The sequence below is a fragment of the Triticum aestivum genome, chromosome 7D, assembly GCF_018294505.1.
Source record: "Triticum aestivum cultivar Chinese Spring chromosome 7D, IWGSC CS RefSeq v2.1, whole genome shotgun sequence".
Taxonomy (NCBI): Eukaryota; Viridiplantae; Streptophyta; class Magnoliopsida; order Poales; family Poaceae; genus Triticum; species Triticum aestivum.
The window spans coordinates 75,667,646-75,674,464 of NC_057814.1; positions in this window are offsets into that span (position 1 = coordinate 75,667,646).

The window sequence follows — 6,819 nt, forward strand, 5'->3', positions numbered from 1 at the left end:
TTAAAAAAATGCCGCCGACCGTTATGAGCTCCTTGAAAAGGAGAAGAAGGCTAATTCGGCTGACCTGAAGAAGGCCCTTGATGTGGCCAAGGAGACGCGTTCCGAAATTAGGGATGCGCGGGAGGAGCTTTGACAGGCCGGAGAAATCGCGGCTGGAAACCCCTATTTGTTGTGGATGAAGTTCTTAGATCCGAAGTATGTTCCTCTGGATCAACGATGGAGCCCTTCAGACGCGTATGCGGATCTGGCGAAGAGTGCGGCTGACGCGGCCAAGTTTCTCGAGGATCGGAAGGATATGAAGTGGAAAAGTTGTTCTGGTTGCAATTCAATACTCCAACGCGCCCGTTGCCATTGAGCGAGAAGATGGCTGCTATGGCCGAGCTCCATAGGTTGTCCGGTCTTGCAATGAGGTCTGTAATAGACCATCTATGGCCGAATGGGCCGAAGCCGGACAGTTATTTTGGTTTAGTGCAACAATTCCTTGGTGTCGTGTCGCGAATCGATGCCATGAAAAGGTCGGCGTGCATAGAGGGTGCACGGATGGCTCTTGCCCGCGCTAAGGCATATTGGACAGATATGGATGCCACCGTTATTGCAACCCAGAGTCCGGCGGGAAGCCAGGAACCTGCCGAGCATGTCTTGGAGCAGGTAGCAGAAGGTGCTCGTTTAATAGAGGCTGAGTGCTCGAAGAGTGTCATGTTCAAGTGACAACTTGTTTTATTGTAAAAACAACTTTAATTATGAGTCTATGTTTATACTTGTTGCCCGAAAGTGTTATTGTGCCTCCTGTGCGGCCGTTTTATGCATATATGTAATCTAAAAGATAGCAGTCATTTGCTTCAGCCCCCACGCGTACAATGCGGGGGTGTTCGCGAAAATGTGCGTAATCACACTTTATCCAACGTCTTGGTCCGTTAAGGAGGTGATCGCACGGCGAACTAGGCAACCGGACTATATAGCTGTAACACTTTCACTTAGCCATAGGAGTTTGACGGTGGGGCTACTATGTAGCCCGTTGTACCTTTGCGTGCATCCAAATACGGGCACATATGTACATGACCGGGAAACGGTCCTTCGTTAATGCGGAGGAATCCTAAAGATTCCGATAAGTCATCGAGTGGTTGAACAGTCTCTCGTTGTATCATGACAGTCAGTTTTCGGCTTTCTCTACTGCGGTGATCATTCGGAATAACCAGGGCACAATCGCAGTAGTTCTCCTTTGGCCGCCTTAGCCGATAAGAACGGAACGTAAGGCAGCAAACCCAGGAGCCGGGCAAACCAAACATTTGACCAAAGACATGATTTGGAACTGATGCATATAAGGCCAAACCCGCGACGCCGAACACTCCCGAAGGTATTCGGACTTTATAACATATACCGGGCTGAGTAACGCCCTTTATTATGAACCCTGTATTTCCAGGTACTTGCATTAGTCTGTCGTGGCGAAATGCCAATAACGGCAGTATACTCCCATGGGATGTGTAAGCAACAAGAGACAGTAAATTAGATTTACACATGGGCTTAATCTAAAGAGAAACCTTTGAGTGGGGCCCTGCTGCACGTCTGCGCCTTTGTCTCCGGTGTGCCGTGTCCTGGAAGGGTGTCGCACGAATGGTGTCTGTAAAAAAGAAAAACTCATGTAAAAGAGTATAATGTAAGCATGCGAAGATTGGGCTATCACCGATGGATAGAAAGAGTGTAAGATATTGGCCTGTTACTAAGGTCAAGGCAAGGGTTGGGCGTTATGAAATATCTATAGCCCCTGGTGTCCTCTATGGGATTAGATGTGTGGTACCTGGATCAGGTTTATCTAGGTTGCCGGACTCATCTAACCGTGTCCGTGGTCTTAACGACCAGTACTGCGTTCTAGTATTAGAGTGCGCTTAGAGTCCGGCTGCTGGAGCCGCCGCATACTCTTCCGTGCGTAGGGAACGCTCCGTCTTTCCGTTGACAGTGATGACGCCACGTGGACCGGGCATCTTGAGTTTAAGACAGGCGTAGTGAGGTACTGCGTTGAAGCGGGCGAAGGCCGTCCTCCCGAGCAATGCGTGATAACCACTTTGGTGGGGGCGATGGTGAAGAGTAGTTCTTCGCTTCTGAAGTTACCTGGGGAACCGAATGTCACCTCTAGTACAAGGGAGCCCCTGCAGTGAGCTTCAACGCATAGTATCACCCCTTCAAAGGTGGTGGCACTTTCGCTGATTCTGGATGGGTCTATCCCCATCCTACGGACAGTGTCCTGGTATATTAGATTAAGAATACTGTCGCCGTCCATGAGGACGCAAGTAAGATGGTATCCGTCGATTATTGGGTCGAGCACCAAGGGAGCTGATCCTCCGTGCCGCATACTAGTCGGGTAGTCCCTTTGATCGAAGGTGATCGGGCACGCCGACCAGTGGTTATTGGTGGCAACGGGCTTTATAGCGTATGCGTCTCTGAGCGCGCGTTCGCGCCTTCTCGTGGTTATGTGAGTTGCGTGGATCATGTTTACTGTTTTTACCTCTGGTGGGAATTCTTTCTGTCCCCCAGTGTTCGGTTGGCGAGGCTCATCCTCGTCTTCACTTGGTGTGTCCCTTCCCTTGTGTTCGGCATTTAATTTGCCGGCCTGCTTGAAGACCCAGCATTCTCTGTGAGTGTAGTTCGCAGGTTTTTCGGGGGTGCCATGAATTTGGCATAGTCTGTCCAGGACTTTGTTCAGGCCGGATGATCCCTCTTTGCTGCCTTTAAATGGCTTCTTTTGTTGACCGGGCCGAGAGCCCCTAAATCCGGCGTTTTATTGCGCCATCGCTTCCCGTTGCCATCCCTAATTTCGGATGTACTTGGGTCGCTGGTGCCTCTACGGGCCAACCAGCTGTCTTCACCCGCGCAAAAGCGGGTCATAAGGCTTGTTAAGGCTGCCATTGTCCTCGGCTTTTCTTGGCCGAGGTGTCTGGCGAGCCACTCGTCTCGGATACTGTGCTTGAAAGCCGCTAAGGCTTCGACATACGGACAATCGACAATTTGATTCTTCTTAGTGAGGAATCTGTTCCAAAGTTTGCGGGCGGACTCTCCGGGTTGTTGGATTATGTGACTTAAATCGTCCGCGTCCGGAGGTCCGACGTAAGTCCCTTGAAAATTGGCCCTGAAGGCATCCTCTAGTTCCTCCCAACTTCCGATTGAATTTTCGGGGAGGCTTTTCAACCAGTGCCTAGCTGGTCCCTTCAACTTGAGGGGAAGGTATTTGATGGCATGGAGGTCGTCCCCACGAGCCATGTGGATATGCAGGATAAAATCCTCAATCTAGACCCCGGGGTCTGTCGTTCCGTCATATGCCTCTATGTTCACAGGTTTAAAGCCTTGTGGAAATTCGTGGTCCAGTACCTCTTCGGTGAAGCATAGGGGGTGAGCAGCCCCTCTGTATCTGGACGTGTTGTGCCATGTCGCCGGCTGTTGTTGTGTCCGGTGCTGATTCCGAACTGGTACTCGATCAGTCCGATCGTTTTTATAACCATTGTACTGCGCTGGGGCGTATCCTCTAGATCCGTAGATGGACCTAGTCGCGCCGGCCTTTTTGTCTAGGAGCCCACGTAGATCGTGCGCGGCGTCAGTAGCTGTTCTATTATGGTTATGGGGAGGTTGGTCTGGCCGTCTGCCTGTATTTTTATTCGGTAGAACGGCTTCGTCGTCGAATTCTGGCAGCAGCTTGCGCTTTGGGTAGCTCTTTGTGTGGCGATCATCACCGTATTTTTCTTGAGTGTCTAGCACTTTATTCCATCTGCGATTGAGCGTTTCCTGTGCGGCTTTAAGCCTTTGCTTCTGCTTCTTTAGACTTCTCGCAGTGGCCATGAGCCTTCTGTGGATGTTATCTGGTTCCCCACGTGCTTCTAGGATGATGAATGCATCGTCGTCGTCATCCGGACCGTTCTCCTGTCCCGGGGTGGTTTGATGAGTTCGTCCCTCGGGATCACTGTGATCGGGTGTCTGCTCCGGGCTCTGTTCGGCGTGACCTGGCTCATCCCGCTCCATCGCTGGGTCCATATGGTCGTTGTTGCCTTCAGAGTTGACTGGGGTGTCGATCTTTCTAGCTCTGTTATCGCTATGCTTACTATGGCTGGACTTAGAGCGGCGTCTGCGTCGTCGTTTTGGCTTTTGTCCGGGGGTTTTATCCTCCGTTTTGTCGCCGTCGCCCTCCTTAGGAGTATCCACCATGTATATATCATATGACGAGGTGGCAGTCCAGTGCCCCATTGGTGGTGGTTCCGAATCGTCTTCTGTGCCGACGTCCATACCAACGGTGTCATCAGAGTCGAAGTCAAGCATGTCTGTTACGTCGTCGACAGTGGCTATGAAGTGGGTGGTGGGTGGGCAACAAATTCCCTCGTCGCCTGCTTCCCACTCGAGCCGGACATAGTTCGGCCAAGAGTCTCCTGACAAAGAGAGAGACATTAATGAGTTCAGCATGTCGCCAAAGGGTGAGTGCTGGAAAATATCCGCAGCGGTAAACTCCATTACCGGAGCCCAGCCGGAATCGGCGAGCTCGGTGGCGCGCGGTCTGGGACCTACAGCCGGACACATGTCCAGGGGTCCGGAGTCACATGCTTCCTTGGGGGTGAAGTCTGTGTTCGGCTCTACCGCCGATGAGCGTGCGACCTCCGGGGCGGGGTCCATCCACCCGTCCTCGGACGACGTAATCTGCCCCGGATTTAGGTCCGGGGCTTCTGCAGGTGCGATACCCTGAGTGTTGTCCGACAGCTGGTCGGAACCAAGCTCGTCATGACTGTTCGGCGCTCCTGGCGCAGGCCCGAATCCGTTGGAGATCAATTATCCACGGATATCGGCCGTGTAGTTCAAGTTTCCGGACCTGACCTGATGGCTAGGGGCGTAGCTCTCGATCTGCTCCAGATGGCCAAGCGAATTGGCCCGCAGTGCGAAGCCGCCGAACACGAAGATCTGTACGGGGAGAAAGGTTTCACCCTAGACCGCGTTGTTGTTGATGATTTGAAGGAGCCATCGAGCCTTACAGCGACGACACGGAGGAACTCTGAATGAAAGCACCAATGTCGGTGTCAAAACCGGCGGATCTCGGGTAGGGGGTCCCGATCTGTGCGTCTAAGGCTAATGGTAACAGGAGGCAAGGGACACGATGTTTTACCCAGGTTTGGGCCCTCTCGATGGAAGTAAAACCCTACTTCCTGCTTGATTGATCTTGATAATATGAGTATTACAAGAGTTGATCTACCACGAGATCGTAGAGGCTAAACCCTAAGAGCTAGCCTATGATGATTATGAATGTCTCTACACAGACCAAACCCTCCAGTTTATATAGACACCGGAGGGGGCTAGGGTTTACACCGAGCCGGTTACAAAGAAGGAGATCTACTATCCGGATCGCCAAACTTGTCTTCCACACGAAGGAGAGTCCCACCCGGACACGGGACGAAGTCTTCAGTCTTGTATCTTCATGGTTCATCAGTTCAGCCAAAGTATATAGTCCGGCTATCCGGATACCCACTAATCCAGGACTCCCTCACCAGGGGCAACTCTGGGCTGGCCTATCGGAAGTTTGGACAATCCGGTGTGCCCTAAGAACGAGATATGTGCAGCTCCTATCGGGATTTGTCGGCACATTCAGGCGGCTTTGCTAGTCTTGTTTTACCATTGTCGAAACGTCTTGTAACCGGGATTCCGAGACTGATCGGGTCTTCCCGGGAGAAGGAATATCCTTCGTTGACCGTGAGAGCTTGTGATGGGCTAAGTTGGGACACCCCTGCAGGGTATTATCTTTCGAAAGCCATGCCCGCGGTTATGTGGCAGATGGGAATTTGTTAATGTCTAGTTGTAGAGAACTTGACACTTGACTTAATTAAAATGCATCAACCGCATGTGTAGCCGTGATGGTCTCTTTTCGGCAGAGTCCGGGAAGTGAACACGGTCTGGGTTATGTATGAACGTAAGTAGTTTCAGGATCACTTCTTGATCACTTCTAGCTTCTCGACCGATGCGTTGCTTCTCTTCTCGCTCTTATTTGCGTATGTTAGCCACCATATATGCTTAGTGCTTGCTGCAGCTCCACCACATTACCCCTTTCCTACCCACAAGCTTAAATAGTCTTGATCTCGCGGGTGTGAGATTGTTGAGTCCTCGTGACTCACAGATTCTACCAAAACAGTTGCAGGTGCCGAGGATACCAGTGCAGGTGATGCAACCAAGCTCAAGTGGGAGTTCGACGAGGACCTTGGTCGTTACTATGTTTCGTTTCCTGATGATCAGTAGTGGAGCCCAGTTGGGACGATCGGGGATCTAGCATTTGGGTTATCTTCTTTTCATTTGCACTTGACCGTAGTCGGTCTATGTGTGTATTTTGAATGATGTATGAATTTATTTATGTATTGTGTGAAGTGGCGATTGTAAGCCAACTCTCTTTATCCCATTCTTGTTCATTACATGGGATTGTGTGAAGATGACCCTTCTTGCGACAAAACCTACAATGCGGTTATGCCTCTAAGTTGTGCCTCGACACGTGAGAGATATAGCCGCATCGCGGGCGTTACACAAACACACGTCCACGGACCCGTGAACAGGCTGTACATGGACACGGGAAAAAAGCGGCTGACCCCGTCGTGGATGGAACTAGACGCGCGCCATGGAAAACAATGCTAAACCACGTAATTCGCACACACACACGTACACGGACGTTACACGGACCCGTGAACGGGCGGTACATGGACACGGGAGAAAAGTGGCCGACGCCCGTCGTGGACGGAACCGGACGCGCGCCATGGAAAACTGGGCAAAACCACGTACGAGGCACACACACGTACACCGACCCTTACACGGACC